Source organism: Bubalus kerabau, chromosome 4 (genome assembly GCF_029407905.1).
Source record: "Bubalus kerabau isolate K-KA32 ecotype Philippines breed swamp buffalo chromosome 4, PCC_UOA_SB_1v2, whole genome shotgun sequence".
Classification (NCBI taxonomy): domain Eukaryota; kingdom Metazoa; phylum Chordata; class Mammalia; order Artiodactyla; family Bovidae; genus Bubalus; species Bubalus kerabau.
In genome coordinates, this window is record NC_073627.1 from 32,814,254 (window position 1) to 32,836,753 (window position 22,500).

The 22,500-nt window shown below is 42.0% G+C and overlaps 1 long non-coding RNA gene across 1 annotated transcript; it reads right to left on the reverse strand.

Moving 5' to 3' along the window:
• Nucleotides 1-3,910: 3,910 nt before the first annotated feature.
• Nucleotides 3,911-15,703, reverse strand: LOC129649253 (uncharacterized). The gene is made up of 3 exons (XR_008713040.1): nt 15,591-15,703; nt 14,836-14,904; nt 3,911-3,994 (listed from the first exon to the last, which is right to left on the reverse strand). It is a non-coding gene; the product is annotated as an uncharacterized LOC129649253 (long non-coding RNA).
• Nucleotides 15,704-22,500: the final 6,797 nt, after the last annotated feature.

Consider the following 22,500-nt stretch of genomic DNA (forward strand, 5'->3'; position numbering starts at 1 on the left):
AGAAAGCGAAGAACAACTAAAGAGCCTCTTGATGAAAGTGAAAGAGGAGAGTGAAAAAGTTGGCTTAAAGCTCAACATTCAAAAAATTAAGATCATGGCATCTGGTCCCATCACTTCATGGCAAATAGATGGAGAAACAATGGAAACAGTGGCAGACTTTAGTTTTTTGGACTCCAAAATCACTGCAAATGGTGACTGCAGCCATGAAATTAAAAGATGCTTGCTCCTTGGAAGAAAAGCTATGACCAACCTAGACAGCATACTAAAAAGCAGAGATATTACTTTGTCATCAAAGATCCATCTAGTCAAAGCTATGGTTTTTCCAGTGGTCGCGTATGGATGTAAAGGTTGGACTGTATAGAAAGCTGAGTCCCAAAGAATTGATGCTTTTGAACTGTGGTGTTGGAGAAGACTCTTGAGAGTCCCTTGGACTGCAAGGAGATCCAACCAGTCCATCCTAAAGGAAATCAGTCCTGAATATTCATTGGAAGGACAGATGCTGAAGCTGAAACTCTAGTACTTTGGCCACCTGATGAGAAGAACTGATGCATTAGAAAAGACCCTGATGCTGGGAAACATTGAAAAGCAGGAAGAGAAGTGGATGACAGAGGGTTAGATGGTTGGGTGGCATCACCGACTCAATGGACATGAGTTTGAGTAAACTCTGGGAGTTGGTGGTGGACAGGGAGGGAGGCCTGGTGTGCTGCAGTCCATGAGGTCGCGAAGAGTTGTACATGACTGAGTGACTAAACTGATATGTATCACAACTTCCTTATCTACTTATCTGCTGATGGACATCTAGGTTGCCTCCATGACCCAGCTATTAGAAATAATGCTGCATTGAACATTGTGGTACATGTGTCTTTTTCAATTATTGTTTCCTTGGGGTATACCCTGTAGTGAGATTGCTGGGTCATATGATAGTTTTATTCCAGAGTTTTGTTTTTTTTTTTAATAAATCTCCATATTGTTCTCCATAGTGACTGTCTCAATTTGCATTCCCAACAGTGCAAGATGGTTCCCTTTTTGTACATCCTCTCCAGCCTTAATTATTTGTAGATTTCTTTGATGATGACCATTCTGACTGGTGTGAGATGATACCTCATTGTAGTTTTGATTTGCATTTCTCTAATAATGAGCGATGTTGAGCATCTTGTCACATATTAGGATTCAGTGGGGGAAGAAAAGAGTGGGATGAATTGAGAGAATAGCATTGAAACATGCACATTATCATATGTAAAATAGATAGCCCTTGGGAATTTGCTGTGTGATGCAGGGAAACCAAAGCTGGTGCTCTGTGACAACCTAGACAGGTGGGATGGGGAAGGAGGTGGGAGAAGGGTTCAAGGAGCCGGAGACATATGTATACCTTTGGCTGATTCATGTTGATGTATGGCAGAAGCCATCACAATATTGTAAAGTAATTATCATCTACTTAAAACACACACACACACAGAAAAAAAAAGAAAAAAAAGAAGAGGAATCGCCCTTAGGTGTTAGCTCAAATACTGAGCCCCCTTACTCAGGTGGTTGCTTATTTCTCTAAACAATCACGTCGATTGATAAGGAAAGGCGTCTGCCTACGGGCAGTAGCAGCTACTACAACCCCACTAAGGAGGCTGGAAAGTGACTAGTTTGCTCAGCTGATTACTATATGGACTCTACTCTGGGTCCAGGCTTTGGTAAGTTCTAAGGGAACAGGATGACTATCCCCAGAAAGTCAGTTCAAGTTCAGACTTGAACCCAGTGGCTACCATAAAAACATGTGTGTGTATGTGTTAGTCATTCAGTTGTTTCCAAATCTTTGCAACCCCATGGACCATAGCCTGTCAGCTTCTCTGTCCATGGGATTCTCCAGGCAAAAATACTGGAGTGGATAGCCATTCCCTTCTCCAGGGGATCTTCCCAACCCAGGGATCAAACCTGTGTCTCCTGCACTGCAGGCAGATTGTTTATCATCTGGAGCCACAGACTTGTCACATGCTAAATCCTGCTATCCACAGAAATGGGTATATATACTAGAATATATATGTCAATGAAAAATTAATTAGTCGATCCAAAAAAGAAATGAAAGATTTTATTTGAGTCACATTTGAGGATTATAACCTGGGGAAAGCATCTCAGAATGCTGAAGAACTGTTCTGCCCATTAGAAATCCAGGCAGTTATAGAAGTTTTTTTGAGACGGAAGGTTGAGCATTAACTGATGTATTATTGACAGTTTACATGATTCAGATCTGCAAGTACAAAGTGGTTGGTCATTGAGATCCCTTGTAAGAACAGAAGGAGTGTTATCTTTTAAGTTGTGTTGTTGATGTGATGAGAATGTTGCTATTTATGGTTGAGCAGAGATGTTTCTGCCAATGACGGGGGTTTGGTCAATACCTAATGCAGACACAGTGCACAGTGGGGAGATGAGAGGCCAAAGGGCAAAGAAAATTTCTTATATTTAAATTATTTTTGTCTTGCCATAAAATATGAATTTTATTCCTCATATGTGTGCCAAGTCGCTTCAGTTGTGTCTGACTCTTTGCTACCCTATGGACTGAAGCCTACTAGGCTCCTCTGTCCATGGGATTCTCCAGGCAAAGGTACTGGAGTGGATAGACATTCCCTTCTCCAGAGGATCTTCTCAACTCAGGGATCAAACCTGTGTTTCTTGCATTGGCAGACAGGTTCTTTACCACTTTGTGTGTGCGTGTGTGTGTGTGTGTGTGTGTGTGTATACGAGTATATATACTGGTATATTTGATTTGTTGACATTTTATTTAGAATACTTGATTTTTCATATGAATCAGTCTCTCTATTCCATTTTTTATCCCATATATGTTAGGCTCTATGATCAGAGATATGAATTTTTTTCATTTCTTTCTAAAGACTTGGCTTGCTTTGTAACATAAGTAACTGTTTCACAGAAATGAAGAACTGACCCCATAGACTATCTGTAGTTATCCCTTTTTTAAAGAGGGTAGAGGTTTGGGGTTTTGCCATAAATATTTTTTCTGTACTGCATTTCTAAATTCAGCAATCCTGTTTTTTACTATAAAAATTTCTGATCTCATGTCAGCTTTCATTCCCTAGTTTTTGTTCTGTTCCCATTTTTATAAGGTTATTAAAATCACAAAGATTAACTTTGATGTTTTCCTTTTCCAACAAAAGTCTAAGACTCTGATTATTCTTTGAAATGTATTTAAGATGAAAAATATTTTCATATGCTTTTATCAAGAGTACTTCACTTGCTCCTTATCATAAGGCAAATAGGGGAATTTATATAAGATAAAACTTAGAAATGCATGAAATATCATAGTTTTGACACGAATTAGCTTGATAAGAATTTAGGAAAAGGAAAGAGGAAGTGAATTTATAGACATGTAAAAATGGAAAGTTTAAAAAAGTAAATGAATAAGTCCAACATCTGGAATACTATGCAGTTCAATAAATGTTATTGAATGAATGGACAAAATTCCCTTAGCTGTTAAGTCAGTTGGATTTAGCAATGGAAGATAATTAAGCCTCAGTCTGACCTCTTATTTGGGATTAGAATCCACATCATGAGCCTCTTGTGAAAAGCAGAAATTTGAAAACCCAGATAAATACACCCAGTAGAAAAAGAAATATTTCTTTAAGTCTTTTACAATTTTCTTTCCATTATTGGTCTTACTGTATATTTAGCTTTTCCATTTGTCTTCTGTTTTATTTCTGTGACAAATCAGCCTTCATTTCTGGACAAATTGGACTTCACTGTTATCAATATTGTTTTTCCATCTTTTCATTAACAAGCTTAGGGCAGCGATGAGATGCAAAGTAACCTTCACCTTTGGACTGAAAAAATCGGGTTTGCAATAACCGCTCGATTTCAGGTTCATCCTCTCCTGCAGTCAACCTGGAGAGGTGATCACGGGTCTGCATTGGGAGCAGCCTGGAGGGTGGTCTGCGAGAGTGAGGTTGGGGTCATTGCAGGGGCAGGGTGATGGGTCAGGCTTTCCCTGCTGCACCTGGAGGATTTATAAATGGGGATATTTTAGTCTCGGCACAGGCCACTCCTTAGCCTGAGAGAGCACAAATATTTACAGAAGGAAAACCAAATAAGAGCACCACTGCATTGCTGGGCTGGGCTGCTGGACTTAATGACGGGTTTCTTTCCCCCTATGGATTTCAAAGCAGCCTGCACTAAGGATACCAAAGCAAACAGCATATCTGAGATTTAATGGAAAGGAAAACATACATGTGGCATAAAAGCCCCATTATCATCCCTTAGCACTTAATTTTGGGTGAAGTGCATTGCGGTGACTTTTTGATGCACCCTTCTGTCCCCCTGCGTCTGAAGCAGCCCAGCCCTGAGGCAGTGACTGGGTTTGATGGCATCTATCACCAGCCTCAGCCTATTGAGGACCAGGCAGCAGTGATGTACACCTAGGCTGAATGGATTTATAGAGCTATGACACCTACCAGCAGGGCAGGGAGCAAGCCCTGGAGCCTGTGGTGATCTCAGGGAACCTGTCAGCTATGATGAGAAAGCCAGGTCTACCAGGTGCCCTGTAGTCTTGGGACATAACTTGATAAATTGCTTTTTATTCCCCTCTTCTTTAGTCTTTTTGTTTTTAATTGGCATAATTAACAAGTAGTAACAAACGTTACCACAGCACAGAGCAAGATAGAAAATGTTGCCATCTCCCCAGAAATTTCCTTGAGTCTTTTCTCACCGATCCTCCCCCAAAACTAACCACTATTCAAATTTTGATGACCATGGATTGCTTGTGCCTCCGCTGGCACCACACAACACACACTCTTTAGGGCCTGGGCTTCTCTCACTCAACGTAGCGACTGAGATTCATCTGTGTTGCTGAGTGTAACAGTAGTTCATTCTTTTTATTAGTGAGTAATATTATTTTGTACAAATGTGTAATAGTTTACTCTCCTATTGCTGGATGTTTGGGTTGTTGAGGTTAGGCTTTTAAAACAGAGCTGCTTTGAACTGGTTTTGTGAGAATATCTTTTGACAATTTGTATACCTTCTTTGCATACAGTTACATTGAGGGTTTTTGCATATTTTTAATTGGGTTCTTTGTTTTTGGTTTGCAGGATTTATTTTTCTTTATTATTCTGGCAATGACTTATTTGCTAAATATAATATTTAGTATATATCCCTTAATTTTATATTCTAATCTGTCAGTACAGTTCAGTTCAGTCGCTCAGCCCTGTCTGACTCTAATCTATAGAACAGGCCTAACGCTGCTAATGAGGTGTTATGTATGGTGCCTAATACCATTAGGCTACCTTTCCATAGCCCTGAACACAGCTTCCAGGCCAACAAATCTTGGATATAGCTTCCCTGGTGGCTCAGATGGTAAAGAGTCTGCATGCGATGCAAGAGACCCAGGTTCAATTCCTGGGTCAGGAAGATCTTCCAGAGGAGGGAATGGCAACCTACTCAGTATTCTTGCCTGGAGAATTCCACAGAAACAGGAGCTGGGCAGGCTATAGTCAATAGGGTCGCAATGAATTGGACACAACTGAGCAACTAACACGTTCACTTTCCCAACACTCTGCTGTTAGATGGAATCATTATATTAGATATAAAATATATCACAAGTTATTTTTCACTAAAATAAGTACGACGAAAGGAATCAGGGTGCCGAGCAAGTGCTCAGTCAGTGTTGTTATTGGTGGTGTCATTGCTGCCGTAGCTGTGAGCGTCGTCAACAGAATAAGGCTTCAGAGCTGCCTGTTACACGTAAGCATGAGAGAAAAGGTGGTATTTTCAGCAACTTATTGTTGAAAGCTGTTGAAAACTGTGTCACCAGTTTCCAAGTGATATTCCAGAAATATTTTAATTATAGTCATTAATTCTCATATTTATTAAAAAAAAAAAAAAACGAGCACTTACTATGAGCAAAATACTAAGGATTTGGTAATAGGGATTTCTGCAACCCACTCCAGTATTCTTGCCTGGAGAATCCCAGGGACCGAGGAGCCTGGTAGGCTGCCGTCTATGGGGTCGCACAGAGTCGGACATGACTGAAGCAACTTAGCAGCAAAATAACTTTGCCATCATAGGGTTTTTCATTCTATTAGGAGAGATGGGGGGGATTAAAATGTAAAAAATGTAAATAACAAGTATTACAAAGGAAAAATATCAGAAAAAATGGATTTGAAATATTAATGTGGGGGTGGCTTGAAATATTAGAAATGGAGGTCAGGATAGCCCTAAGAAAACAACTTTTGAGTCAAGACTTGAAGAAACAGGATGAGCTGCTTATGTCGGTGTCCTGAGAGGAACCCTCCAGGAAGGGACCAAAGGCAAAAAAACCTGGAAGAGAGAAGATGCTCGTGAGCGATGCCATGAAGATTTCCTACGGCTGGAGCAAAGTGGATGGGAGTGAGAGTCGAGGAGCCGTGGTTCTTCAGGTCACCTTTAGGTCTCTGAAGAAGCTGGGAAATCCTTGAAGGGCAGAAGAGACATCTTTTAAGAAGAATAGCCCTGTGTTGACAACAGACAACCCAGAAGCAAGTTCAGAAGCAATGACTCATCTGGAGAACCATCTCGGTCATCCCACAGGAGATGAGGGAGATGCGGACCCAGGTGGTGGCAATGAGGTTGGTAACAAGAAGTCATATCCCAAATATATTTTGAAGGTGGGTGGTGGTGGTTCCATCACTAAGTTGTGTCCAACCCTTGCAACGCCATGGACTGTAGCCTGACAGGCTCCTCTGTCCATGGGATTCTCCAGGCAAGAATACTGGAGTGGATTGCCATTTCCTTCTCCAGGGGATCTTCCTGACCCAGGAATCAAACCCAGGTCTCCTGCACTGCAGGCAGATTGTTTACCAACTGGCAATGAGGGAAGCCCATTTGAAGGTAGAGCAGCTCTAAATTTATTCCCCTGTCCCTTTCTAACCCACATATGTAGCATCAAGGTATATTGTTCTAAAATAGCCTTTTAGGTTTCATAATGTATCTTAGCAAATTCTTCCACTTGAATAAATGAAGAGCTTTCTTATCTTCTTATGCTTATGCTTTATTCCATCATATGAGTGTTGCCATAATTTATTTAAGCAGCCTTATACTGATGGATATTTGGATTGCTTTCTGACTTTTGGCTACCACTCTGTGTGCTGAAATGAATAATCTCATATATGTGTCACATTAGACATTTGAGAATATGTTGACAGGATAAATTCATGGAACAGAATTTTCTTAGTCAATGAGTTCTTGTATTCATAATTTTGACAGATATCTGACCTAATGATTGCCATCCATTACAATTATTCAAGATGACATTCCCACTACAATGCATGAGACTTTCTGTTTCCTTAGAAACTTGAGAATAGACCCAAGATCATAGAGGTTTCTTCTGGTCCCACCTTAGCAACAATGTAACAAAGATTTTGTTATTGTTTTTGAATGCTCAAACTACTGCACATTGCCCTCATCTCACATGCTACTAAAGTAATGTTCAAAATTCTCCAAGCCAGGCTTCAGCAATACGTGAACTTCCAGATGCTCAAGCTGGTTTTAGAAAAGGCAGAGGAACAAGAGATCAAATTGCCAACATTCACTGGATTGTGGAAAAAGCAAGAGAGTTCCAGAAAAAAATCTATTTCTGCTTTATTGACTATGCCAAAGCCTTTGACTGTGTGGATCACAATAAACTGTGGAAAATTCTGAAAGAGATGGGAATACCAGACCACCTGACCTGCCTCTTGAGAAACCTATATGCAGGTCAGGAAGCAACAGTTAGAACTGGACATGGAACAACAGACTGGTTCCAAATAGAAAAAGGAGTACGTCAAGGTTTGTATATTGTCACCCTGCTTATTTAACTTATATGCAGAGTACATCATGAGAAGCACTGGGCTGGAAGAAGCACAAGCTGGAATCAAGACTGCCAGGAGAAATATCAATAACCTCAGATATGCAGATGACAGCACCCTTATGGCAGAAAGTGAAGAGGAACTAAAAAGCCTCTTGATGAAAGTGAAAGAGGTGAGTGAAAAAGTTGGCTTAAAGCTCAACATTCAGAAAACGAAGATCATGGCATCTGGTCCCATCACTTCATGGGAAATAAATGGGGAAACACTGGAAACAGTGTCAGACTCTATTTTGGGGGGCTCCAAAATCACTGCAGATGGTGATTGCAGCCATGAAATTAAAAGACGCTTACTCCTTGGAAGAAAAGTTATGACCAACCTCGATAGCATATTGAAAAGCAGAGACATTACTTTGCCAACAAAGGTCCGTCTAGTCAAGGCTATGGTTTTTCCAGTGGTCATGTATGGATGCGAGAGTTGGACTGTGAAGAAAGCTGAGTGCTGAAGAATTGATGCTTTTGAACTGCGGTGTTGGAGAAGACTCTTGAGAGTCCCTTGGACTGCAAGGAAATCCAACCAGTCCATTTTAAAGGAGATCAGCCCTGGGTGTTCTTTGGAAGGAATGATGCTAAAGCTGAAACTCCAGTACTTTGGCCACCTCATGGGAAGAGTTGACTCATTGGAAAAGACTCTGATGCTGGGAGGGATTGGGGGCAGGAGGAAAAGGGGATGACAGAGGATGAGATGGCTGGATGGCATCACTGACTCGATGGATGTGAGTTTGAGTGAACTCCGGGAGATGGTGATGGACAGGGAGGCCTGGCGTGCTGTGGTTCATGGGGTTGCAAAGAGTCAGATACAACTGAGTGACTGAACTGAACTGAACAAAGATTTTCTAGCTTTTTGCTCCATGTATTTATGAAAACTGAGTATTTATGTATCACTGTAGGAAATTCACTTAAAGATTGTCCACAATGTTATAATACAAGTTTGACATTTGATAAAATTCAATATTCATTCCTGACTTAAATCTTAATTCAGAATAAATGGGTATTCCTTGTACTTTAAAAAAGATTTTCTTCAACTTGAAAGTAAGCACAATTTTAATAGTGAAATACCCAAAGTATCCTCACTGAAGTCAGAAACAAGGCAAAGATGCCCAATATTACTGCTCAGAAAGTCCCTGACAGTGCAAAAAATAAAACACAAAAAAGTAAAAGAAAGGAATCAAATCTGATTATTTATGAGTAGTGTAATGATCTACATAAAAATAACATCAGAGTTAAGCTTTTAAAATTTCCTTCTGTCAAAGATTAAATATCTGACATTATTATAAATTCTATTTAAATTAAATTGAAGAGTTAAGTATTTAACATAAAACAGCTTACAGTGATTATATGGAAAACAAATTATGGTGGTGCATAGGACCATGGTAAAAATAATGTTTTTACTAAAGAAATCTAGAAACAGAAATGCACTAAAAAATAGCTTTGATGTACACATCATTGCAAAACTGGGCTTCTCTGGTGGCTCAGACAGTAAAGCGTCTGCCTGTAATGCGGGAGACCTGGGTTTTATCCCTAGGTCGGGAAGATCCCCTAGAGAAGGAAATGGCAACCAACTCCTTCCATGGATGGAGAAGCCTGGTAGGCTACAGTCCATGGGGTCGCAAAGAATCAGATATGACTGAGCAACTTCACTGGTTCACTGGTTCATTGCAAAACTGAATTCAAAGCCATGACATTATATTAATTGAAATAGAAGCTGTACTTGCCAGAACTTACCAGTGTTTAAGATAATTTTAAAGATTAAGTCACATTGAAAAATGCATTCCTCAAGGAAAATACAAGTGGCAAGATATTAGAATAAGAAATGGCTAAAACATTAGTCATATAAATATGTATCAAAATATTCATTGTGTTTATGTTTGTCTTAATTTTCAAATAATTTCTATTTGTTCTGCTCTTAGGGGACTCTTCCCAGGTATCTTATTTTCCAGTTTTCTCCTGCACACTAACTGCCCCATGGTCTAGGATACACCATCATTAGATTCATTGAGCTCTTCCTAGTTTCCTTCACCGTAGTCTCTCCTGCTTTTTAAGAGTTCTTTGGTTTAAATTTCTTGGATGTGTAAAATATGGACAAAGAATGTGGATAGACATTTCTCTAGGGTGGATATAAAAATGGCCCAAGAAGCACATGAAAAGATGCTCAGTGTAATTAGTCAGCAGGAAAATGTAAATCAAGACCCCAGTGAGATACCACTTCTCATCTACTCAGTTCAGTTCAGTTCAGTTCATTCACTCAGTCATGTCTGACTCTTTGTGACCCCATGAATCGCAGCACGCCAGGCCTCCCTGTCCATCACCAACTCCCGGAGTGCACTCAAACTCACATCCATCGAGTCAGTGATGCCATCCAGCCATCTCATCCTCTGTCATCCCCTTCTCCTCCTGCCCCCAATCCCTCCCAGCATCAGAGTCTTTTCCAATGAGTCAACTCTTCTCATAAGGTGGCCGGAGTACTGGAGTTTCAGCTTTAGCATCATTCTTTCCAAAGAACACCCAGGGCTGATCTCCTTTAGAATGGACTGGTTGGATCTCCTTGTACTCCAAGGGACTCTCAAGAGTCTTCTCCAACACCACAGTTCAAAAGCATCAATTCTTCAGCACTCAGCTTTCTTCACAGTCCAACTCTCACATCCATACATGACCACTGGAAAAACCATAGCCTTGACTAGACGGACCTTTGTTGGCAAAGTAATGTCTCTGCTTTTCAATATGCTGTCTAGGTTGGTCATAACTTTCCTTCCAAGGAATAAGCACCTTTTAATTTCATGGCTGCAGTCACCATCTGCAGTGATTTGGGAGCCCCCAAAAATAAAGTCTGACACTGTTTCCCCATCTATTTCCCATGAAGTGATGGGACCAGATGCCATGATCTTCGTTTTCTGAATGTTGAGCTTTAAGCCAACTTTTTCACTCTCCTCTTTTACTTTCATCAAGAGGCTTTTTAGTTCCTCTTCACTTTCTGCCATAAGGGTGCTGTCATCTGCATATCTGAGGTTATTGATATTTCTCCCGGCAATCTTGATTCCAGCTTGTGCTTCTTCCAGCCCAGTGCTTCTCATGATGTACTCTGCATAGAAGTTAAATAAGCAGGGTGACAATATACAGCCTTGACGTACTCCTTTTCCTATTTGGAACCAATCTGTTGTTCCATATCCAGTTCTAACTGTTGCTTCCTGACCTGCATATAGGTTTCTCAAGAGGCAGATCAGGTGGTCTGGTATTCCCATCTCTTTCAGAATTTTCCCCAGTTTATTGTAATCCACACAGTCAAAGGCTTTGGCACAGTCAATAAAGCAGAAATAGATGTTTTTCTGGAACTCTCTTGCTTTTCCCATGATCCAGCAGATGTTGGCAATTTGATCTCTGGTTCCTCTGCCTTTTCTAAAACCAGCTTGAACATCAGGAAGTTCACGGTTCACATATTGCTGAAGCCTGGCTTGGAGCATTTTGAGCATTACTTTACTAGCATGTGAGATGAGTGCAATTGTACAGTAGTTTGAGCATTCTTTGACATTGCCTTTCTTTGGGATTGGAATGAAAACTGACCATTTCCAGTCCTGTGGCCACTGCTGAGTTTTCCAAATTTGCTGGCATATTGAGTGCAGCACTTTCACAGAGTCATCTTTCAGGATTTGAAATAGCTCAACTGGAATTCCATCACCTCCACTAGCTTTGTTCGTAGTGATGTTTTCTAAGGCCCACTTGACTTCACATTCCAGGATGTCTGGCTCCAGGTGAGTGATCACACCATCGTGATTATCTTGGTCATGAAGATCTTTTTTGTACAGTTCTTCTGTGTATTCTTGCCACCTCTTCTTAATATCTTCTGCTTCTGTTAGGTCCATACCATTTCTGTCCTTTATTGAGCCCATCTTTGCATGAAATGTTCCCTTGGTATCTCTAATTTTCTTGAAGAGATCTCTAGTCTTTCCCATTCTGTTGTTTTCCTCTATTTCTTTGCATTGATCACTGAAGAAGGCTTTCTCATCTCTCCTTGCTATTCTTTGGAACTCTGCATTCAGATGCTTATATCTTTCCTTTTCTCCTTTGGTTTTCGTTCCTCTTCTTTTCACAGCTATTTGTAAGGCCTCCCCAGACAGCCATTTTGCTTTTTTGCATTTCTTTTCCATGGGGATGGTCTTGATCCCTGTCTCCAGGGTAGGGATGGACCATGGCTGAAAATGGGATATTTATTGATACTTTGTTCAAATCTTCTTGGGTTTCCCAACTAGGTATGGAGTTAAATTTTCAAAAGGAGCTTGGAACGTGTACTTTGCTATCATTAAACTCCATTTAAAAAGGCCCAGTGAAAAGGAAAATTAATCTGAATTTGGAACTCAGCCTGATAAAGCTGTTGTCCTGGATCAATAAGTGGGAAATGAGCTGAACTGAATCCACAGTTTGGAAGATTAGTGGAATATATCATGGGCTTAGAATAAGAGCAGGATTCATTTTGATGTAAAAAATGTGAAAACAGACTCATATTGACCCTCCTGGTCTAGCTTAGAATATCTCTAGCTGCTAGAAATTGAACTTCGTTATGAGTGCAAAGGGGCTTCCCTGGTGACTCAGGCAATAAAATCTGTCTGCAATGCAAGAGACCTAGGTTCGATCCCTGGGTGGGGAAGATCCCCTGGGTGAGAAATGGCAACCCCCTCCAGTATTCTTGCTTGGAGAATTCCATGGACAGAGGAGCCTGGAACGCTACAGTCCATGGGGGTCTCAAAGAGTTGGACTGGACTGAGTGACCAACACACACACATGAGTGCAAAAATCTAGAGATTAGTAGGGACTTCCCTGGTGGTCCAGTGGTTAAGAGTCTGTGCTCCCAATGTAGGGGGCAGAGGTTCCATCCCTGGCTGGGGAACTAAGATCCTGCATGCTGCAAGGTAGGGCCAACAAAATAAGTCTAGAGATTGGTTGATTTTGTAGATGGCCATAGCAGGAATATCACTTAGTTTCTTTGGACTGCCATACCAAATTCTCACAAACTTGGTGACTTCAAAGGACAGAAATTTATTCTCTCATAGTCCTGGAGACCAAGAGTCCAAAGTCAAGCTGTTGGCAGGGCCATGCTCCCTCTGAAGGTTCAAGATGGAGAATCCTTCCTTGCATCTTCTAGATTCTGCAAGCTCCAGATGGTCCTTGGCTTGCAGCTGCCTAACCCCCATCTTTGCCTACATCTTCATGGCATTCACTTCTGTGTTTGTCTTCTTACCTCTGTCTCTTATAAGGACATTTGTCATTGGTATCAGGTCCCAGTGGATAATCTAGTTTGATTCCCATCTCAAGACCATTGACTTCATTACATCTACAAAGTTGCTTTTTCAAAATAAGGTCATATGCACAGAATCTGGGGCTCAAGAGGTGGATGTATCTTTTGTTGGGGCCATATTCAACTCCCTGTGGTCATATTTTACTACGTACAGAATATTAGAAAGCAAGTGAAAATGGGACAGGACTTATAATACATAAGACAGAATTATAAGACAAAATCATTCCAGAAACATTGCTTTGTTTATTTTGGTTTTGTTTGTTTTTTGGTAAAAAACAGAAGCAGTATTGTAACAAATTCAATAAAGACCTTAAAAAAATGGTCTACATTAAAAAAAAAATAGGTTGCATTTAAAGGTATGGTAGAGATACTGTTGGGTTAGCATTAGCTAAAACATTGGGAGGGTGAGTGGTTAGAAGCCAAGTAAAAGCAATTGAAATGAGAGCCACTGAAGAGTTTAATACACAATAAAATGATGATCAGACAGGAGAATAATCAAATAGTCCAGGTTAGAGCTGACGAGAGTCTGAACTAAAGCAGAGGCAAAGAGCATGGCATGGAGGGGCTGGATACAGAAGGTTTTAAGAGGTGGAATAGATTGGGTATTTCTAAATATCTGACAATCTAATGAGGAAGACATTGCTGCACTTTTTTATCTTCCCTTAACTGAACATAATACAACCTGGAGTTGCTAAAGCAAAGAGGTGGGATAGAGATAGAGTGACAGAAGAGACCAGATCCTGTCTGGTAGGGCTGGGAAATATGTAGCCTTGGGCCTTCACTCCCAGATACCACATCATGGCAGACATCCTCTATCAATCATGGTGCGCCTTCTTATTGAGTTCAGATGTAGCATCAGATCCCTTTTCAACAAGAGGCTCCAGGCAGGGAGGGCAAAATCCATCAGGGTGGGTGCAGTAATTGAAACCTACTCACCAGTTTTGGTGCTGGGCTTAGAATGCCCTAAGACAAGGCATCATCATTACTCAACAGGCAACAGGAAGCTATTGATGGCTTTTGAGACAGAAGACTGACATACAGAGGACATTATTTTTGGTGGAAATGTGAAAAAAGGCAGGAAGAGTAAGTGGAGGCATGCAGATGGGTCAGAACATTAATTACTGTCTTTGGTGGCTAGTGACCAGGAAGAGAAAATGATGTAAAGATTAAGCCACAGCACATCCTTGTGGGGCTTCCCCAGTGGCTCAGCAGTAAGGAATCTGCAATGCAGGAGAGGCAGGAGACACAGGTTTGATCCCTGGGTTGGGAAGATCCCCTGGAAGAGGGCACAGCAACCTACTCAAGTATTCTTGCTTCGAGAGCCCCCCAGACTGACAAGCCTGGCAGGCCACAGTCCATGGGGTTGCAAAGTGTTGGACACAACTGAAGTGACTGAGCATGAACGCGTCCTTGTATTAGCCAAAACAACTATATTTGTATTTGCCAAAACATCTATATTTCATGATGCTGGGTACCAATTTATCTTTGTGTGTCTTATCTCTGAGTATGTTTATGCATATGAAGCTTGATTATGTCTTGCATCTACCTGCCACACAGAGGCAGTGAAACTGACAGTGGAATTTGATGAGAACTACTATTACAGAAGGTCAGCAAAGCAGACAAGCTTTTGGTAACAGGTGGCTCTGGCTTTTCCTCCCAATACTTGAGTCCAACTCACCTGACAGCAGCTTCTGATCCAAGCATTTCAATGCAGTGGACTTCCCTTCGATTTTCAAATCAAGACGACCTTGTTTAAGATGACACCCATTACAGACAGGCCATCCACGTGTGCAGAAAGGGCATTGGACCAGAAATTGGGAGGCAGTTACATGAGGTCTCTTTTGTAAGGGCACTAATTCCATTCCCAGGGGCTCTATGCTCCTGACCTAATCACCTCCCAAAGGCCCCACTTCCTGGTACTATTACACTGAGGGATTAGGATTTCAACATACAAATTTTGGGGGACACAAACACTCAGACTATAGCAAGTACCAATAATCAAGAAGACGCAAAGAAGTTGAAATGGCACATCTCTACAAACTTCATTTTTATCTGATTTCAGCATAAATATTTTGGCATTTGGGTTAGAAATTTTTGTTCTTTTCTTTTGGAAGCATTCTTCAGGGGTTGAGCTGAAGAGAATGGCAATTACAATATACTTTTCATAAACATAGACCAAGTGGTGATTGCAGAAACTATACTTGGTAAGAGGAAGAAGCCATTCTTGGATGAAAAACCTGGATAAAAGAGAGGATAGTGGAGGATAAAAGACAGGACAGATAATCAGGAGTTGGCTTATTGTGTATCTCCATATTACATATGTAAGCATATATATACATATGTATGTAGCAAATTAACATAAATATTATATGCATCAAAAACGGAATTGGGAGGCAGAGACCCTAAGATATGAATAATGGATGAATTACGTACCCTTGCCTTTTTCTTCCTTGGAAAAATAGAGTTGAAATAAATGTTCTCTAAACACACACCAATACTTTGGCCACCTGATGCAAAGAGCCGACTCATTGGAAAAGACCTTCATGCTAGGAAAGACTGAGGGCCAAAGGAGAAGAGAGCAACAGAAGATGAGATGGTTAGATAGCATCACCGACTCAGTGGAAGTGAATTTGAGCAAACTCCGGAACATAGTGAAGGACAGGGAAGCCTGGCGAGCTGCAGTCCATGGGGTCACAAAGAGTCGGACACGACTTAGCAACTGAAAAACACCCTCATGTGATCCTAATTCTCTCTGGCTCTCCAAGTATCACTGAAAGCTGCCGTGGGAGTGGCCATCAGCTGTAACCAAGAGGAGCGGGCACCTCCGGTTATGAAATAAAACCCTAGGCGGACACCACACAGAGGATTCTTACCCTGCTTTGCATCTCATATCTCCAACTTCACTCCAAACTTCTGGCTGTGGACTGAGGATTCTGATAAGATCCCAGAATACATGGGGTCTTTCCAGGGCTCTGACATAATCATTTATGTTTTACAGACAGCCTGTCCTTAGGGTGTGTCCCCACGTCTCCTTATCCCACAGAAATCAGGGGGCATTTGCCGTGGGGACCTCCAACTAGACAAATGATGAGGCCTTAAACAATTTACCAACTCTTCTGTAGCTAGCAGAGCAGCCAGTGTTTCATCTTGCATCATTCTATCACGACACCAAATCAGCTCCATATGGTGGGGGAGACCCAGATCACAGAACAGAGGGCCTGCCCATGAGGACATCTGGAAGTCCTTTAACACGTGCGCACAGAGGGACTTGAATGGATCATTTATAGTTGGTCCTGGGCCCATGTGCTGGAGATACCATTACCGTGCTTTATCTGCCATGCAGAGGACTTCCTGCCTGAATAATGATTTCATTTTTGTTTTATCATTGCTGTGTATTGGATGGCTCGCTTTCTTTGGAATATGTGATCTTTATGTGGTAAATGATTCTGAACCCACCCCCAACCCCCAAAATTTAGAGCCAGATGGCGCCAAGTATCTATGATTACAATAACCAAGGGAAAAACTAGACATGGATCCCAAGGATTCTGGGGATCACTGATACTTATTGGGGTTTATGAGATTATGGAGGGAGTGAATCAGCCTGTCTCAGAAAGCATCCTGGGCATCAGGAGATGTAATTCGGTGTTCAAGTTTCTGTGGAAGTTGGAAACTGGGAGATCAACTTGATGAGTGGGTGTTGGCTCTCTTATTGGAATGGCCCACTTGATTTCCCTCTCCAAAATTTTACAGAGCACCTGAAATCGTAGTGTTGCATTGGCCAGTATACCATAAGAACATGATGTGGGCTTCCCTGGTGGTCCAGTGGTTAAGAATCTGCCTGCGAATGCAAGGGACACCGGTTCAATCCCTGGTCCAGGAAAATCCCACATGCCATGGAGCAACCAAGCCCATGTGCCACAACTATTCAGCCCATGCTCTGCAATAAGAGAAATCTCGGCAATGAGAAGCCCGTGCACCTAGAAAGTAGCCCCCACTGGCCTCAACTAGAGAAAGCCCACACAGCAACAAAGACTGACACAGCCAGAAATCATTAAAAAATGTTATAAGAACATATGTGCAGGCACAGATACATATTCTGAAATTCATAACTACTATAAAAATGAAGACCAACCAGCAATATTTTCATACAACCCAAAAGAATTCACTGCTGTTGGAATTTAAGGAACTAGAATTATCCTCTTTTATTATACACCATCTCTGTGCTATAAGTACAGCATAAAACTCCTGAAAGTAGATGGAAAATATTTACTAAGTACCTTAGTAGGTTGAGGGGCTTCCCCAGTGGCTCAACAAGAAAGAATCCTCCTGCAATGCAGGAGACACAAGAGATACACGTTTGATTCCTGGGGGAGGAAGATCCCTTGGAGGAAGAAATGGCAACCCACTCCAGTATTCTTGCCAGGAGAATCCCATAGACAGAGGAACCTGGCAGGCTATAGTCTATGGGGTCACAACGAGTCTAACACCACTGAGCAACTGAGCGTGCGTGCGCACACACACACACACACACACACCTAACAAGCTGAATAATGCCCCACAAAGATGCGTGCATGTGTGCTAAGTTGCTTCAGTCATGTCTGTCTCTATGCAGCCCCATGGATTGCAGCCCACCAGGCTCCTCTGTCCATGGGATTCTCCAGGCAAGAATACTGGAATGAATTGCCATGCCCTCCTCCAGGGGATCTTCCTGATTTAGAGATCGAACCCAAGTCTCTTCCGTCTCTTGCATTGGCAGGTGGGTTCTTTACCACTATCACCAACTGGGAAGCCCACCCCACAAAAATATCAGGTCCTATTTCCCAGAACCTATAAATGTTACCTGATAGAGAAAAAGGGTCTTTGTAAGAGTGATTAAGTAAAGGGTCAGGAGTTAGTGAGATTATCCTGGATCATCTGGATGGGCCTTTGATACAGCCAGAAGTGTCCTTATACAACAAAAGCAGAGGGAGATTTGACACAGAAGAGAGGAGAAGGCAGCGTGGCTGCAGGAAAGCGGCCAGGAAAGCATAGTAGCCTCCAGGAACTGGAAGAGGCAAGACGTGGATCTCCACCACAACCTCCAGAGGGAATACAGCCCAGCTGACACCCTGATTTTGGCCTAGTGAAATGAATTTCTGACTTTGGGCCTCCCAAACAATGAAAGACTGTAATCCTGTTATTTTAAGCCACCAAGGGTGGGGAAATTTGTTAACAGCAGTGACAGGAAACTAACATAGGAACCAAAATAGGTACATTAAAGTTGCTTTGGGACTTCCCTGGTGGTCCAGTGGCTAGACTCTGAGCTCTCAAGGCAGGGGGCCTGGGTTTGAGCCCTGGTCAAGGAATTAGGGGGCTTCCCAGGTGGCTCAGTGGTAAAGAATCTGCTTGCCAACGCAAGAGATACAGAAGATTCCAGTTCGATCCTGGGGTTGGGAAGAGTCCCCTGGAGAAGGAAATGGCAACTCACTTCTGTTTTCTTGCCTGGGAAATCCCATGGACAGGGTAGCCTGGAGAGGTGCAGTCCACAGGGTTGCAAGAGTTGGACACAACTGAGCACACACACACATGCACACACACAGAATTAGATGCCACATGCAGCAACTAAAATTCCCACATGCCCCAATGAAGATCAAAGATGCTATGTGCTACAACTAAGACCCAGCACAGCAAAATAAATAAATAGAATATAAATTTAAAAATAAAGTAGTTGTTTCGTGAATTCCCTCATGGTCCAGTGGCTAAGACTCTGCATTCCCAATGCAGTGGTGGGCCTGGATTCAATCTCCGGTCAGGGAACTAGATGCCACATGCCACAGGTAAGCCCTGGCACAGTCAAATAAAAAATATATTTTAAAGGGGTTGTTTTACACTAGTTGTCTGTTGTTGTTTAATCGTTAAGCTGTGTCTGGCTCTTTGCAACCCCATGGACTGTAGCCCACCAGTCTACTCTGTCCATAGGATTTCCCAGGCAAGAATACTGGAGTGGGTTGCCATTTCCTTCTCCAGGGGATCCTCCTGACCCAGAGATCGAACCCACATCTCCTGCACTGGCAGGCGGGTTCTTTACCATCTGAGCCACCAGGGAAGCCCCTGATTTATGCTAGTACTCCTTCCTGAAACTGCTCTGCCTAAAAACGCGATGTGGTAGAGCTGCATGTAGATCTCCTCTCTCTCTTTCCCCCTTGTGGAGTCCCCTTCACCCACTTTGAGAGAGAAAGATGTACCTCTCCTCCATCCTGAACCTGACTGTACTGCAGTACCCCAGGCTGTGAAAGTGTCCCAGGGGACAGACCATTTCAAATGTCGGTGTCTGAGAAACTTCTTTTAATCAAGCCACTATAACCTCCATCTGAGGGTTGAGTCGTTTCCCATATTGGTGATACTTTTATTAAGGTCAAAGCATAGTGATTCCCCCTAGGTTGAGACACTCTAAATCCAGACACACTGTAGATTGAGGTGGCAGGAGGGATGGGAATGGGAACTTAATGGCTTTACCTCTTCTGCGCCCCGACTACACTCCTGTAGTCATCACCCCTTAGGGAGAGTCTGCTGAGAGCAAAGCAAAGGAGCTGTCAGTGTGAAATACTGGAAGCAGTGGAACTTCACTTTAACACAGCCACAAACCAAGGGCAAGGGTCCCTGCCTTATCTCTTTATCTGTCTGTCGTGCTATTAGAACAGTCAGGATTTGCACACACAGATACACACACACACACACACACACACACACACACACACACACCAGGGGAAGCACCGCCTGCTGCAGGCACGTCTTCTCTGCATTTTCACCATCTCAGGAAAAGTAAGACGTCAAATGAGTGTCAGGTGCATATTTTATTTCATTTCAAGTAGGATGAAGTAAAAATCTCCTCCCCCTCCCCCGTTTCTTCCCACAGATCAACATTGTGACTTGGAGGAAAAGGAGAATAGATCAGAAGTAAGAAAGAATTTTATATCTTCTTGATCATCTGTTGTTGTTCAGTCGCCCAGTCATGTCCAACTCTTTGCCACCCCATGGACTACAGCCCACAGGCTCCTCTGTCCTCCACTATTTTATGTCCATTGAGTCAGTGATGCTGTCTAACCTCTCATCCTCTGCTGCCCCTTCTCCTTTTGCCTTAATCTTTCCCAGAATCCGTCTTTTCCAATGAGTGGGCTCTTTGCATCAGGTGGCCAAAGGCTTGGAGCTTCAGCTTCAGCATCAGTCCTTCCCAATGGATATTCAGGGTTGATTTCCTTTAGGATTGACTGTTTGATTTCTTGATGATTTACTCAGCCCATGGAAGAAATGATTTCATTAACTTTTGCCAGTTGGCTGTTGGAAATCTATATTTACCTTTTACTGGCAACACATCTTCTGCTGTGTTTTCCAACACTTCCTCCTTTCTTCACTTTGATTATATACTTCTCAGGTCTCTATTAGCATAATTGGAATGTTCTCCAGGGGATCTTCCTGACTCAAGGATCAAACCCAGGTCTCCCACATTGCAGGCAGATTCTTTACCATGTGAGCCACCAAGGAAGCCCATTATATATATGTGTGTGTATATATATATATATATATATATAAATAAACATAATCCTTCACAACGGGACCATTAAAGTGCCTGTTATAAGCTCCTCAACTACTAGCTAACTGCAGCCTCAAATTGTCTCTTGTTTATTTACAATTTATTTCTACAAGTTCATTAGATTCCTCCTTCAAAATGAGAACAGTTATTAATGTATGGATGTATAGACAAAGCATTCCAGTATGCAATCTCAGCTACAATTTAGAAAACACCTTTGTTTAATTTGAATTACTTCCACCTCCTCAAATTTTATATTACTCTAATTCTGCCAAATTGTTTTCAACCATGAAATGAACTTGATAGTATGTATGTGTTATGTGTATAAACTCTCAAGTGTCTGACTATCATTTATAAAGATATCTTGAGATAACATGAAAAATAAAACTTTGAGATGAATAAACAGCTCATTGTTCACAACTTATTTTAAGAAAATACAAAAATGTGAGATTTCAGATTTCATAGGGACAACTTAGCTCTGATGTATCTAATTTCAGCTTTAATAAAAGGTGACTGTCAGTACAAGAGTAGCAAGTAAAATTAATATCATTTGATAAGCTTCAGTAAAGAGATTTTGTTGTACCTCCTAGAAATTAAGAAGGTTAACGACAAATGATTGGGTTAACAAACTTTAAGTCAGAAAATTTTACTTTGATTAATAATTATTTATCAAAATGTGCAATATATCTTATTTGATATGGAATATATCTTCAGTTCAGTTCAGTCGCTCAGTCCTGTCCGACTCTTTGCGACCCCATGAATCGCAGCATGCCAGGCCTCCCTGTCCATCACCAACTCCTGGAGTTCACTCAAACTCACGTCCATCGAGTCAGTGATGCCATCCAGCCATCTCATCCTCTGTCCTCCCCTTCTCCTCCTGCCCCCAATCCCTCCCAGCATCAGAGTCTTTTCCAATGAGTCAACTCTTCGCATGAGGTGGCCAAAGTACTGGAGTTTCAGCTTTAGCATCAGTCCTTCCAAAGAACACCCAGGGCTGATCTCCTTCAGAATGGACTGGTTGGATCTCTTTGCAGTCCAAGGGACTCTCAAGAGTCTTCTCCAACACCACAGTTCAAAAGCACCAATTCTTCGGCACTCAGTTTTCTTCACAGTCCAACTCTCACATCTATACATGACCACAGGAAAAACCATAGCCTTGACTAGACGGACCTTTGTTCGCAAAGTAATGTCTTTGCTTTTCAATAAAATATCTTATTTGATCGATTACTTTTTAAGAATTATGATTATTTAATCCTGAGTAAACATTTAACACATAAAACCTTATAGTCAGAAGAAGGAAAGTCAGGCCTTTCCTGGTGGTCCAGTGGTTAAGAATTCACCTCCCAGTGCAGGGGATGCAGGTTCGATTCCTGGCCGGGGACCTGAGATCCCACACACAGAGCAAGCAGGCACAAGTGCCACAACAGCCAAGCCTGCACCCTCCTGAGCCCGCTCACCTCAGGACACAATAAGGATCCGGTGTGGGACACAAGGTAGCAGCTGAACAGCAACCACTGTGCTAAGAGCTCCAATGGACAAAGCGGACACTGTGGGAGAACAGAGGGCAGGGGACAATGTAATCAGGGAGAACAGAGGGCAGGGGACAATGTAAGCAGGGAGATGAAAATTCTAAGGAGGACTCAGAAAGACATGCTAGAGATCAAAACACTGTAGCGTGAACAAGGAGGCCTTTGATGGGTTTATTAGTAGACAGGGCTTGGCTGAAGAAAGATCTCTGAGCTTGAGGATATGTCAGTAGAAACTTCCAAAATGAAA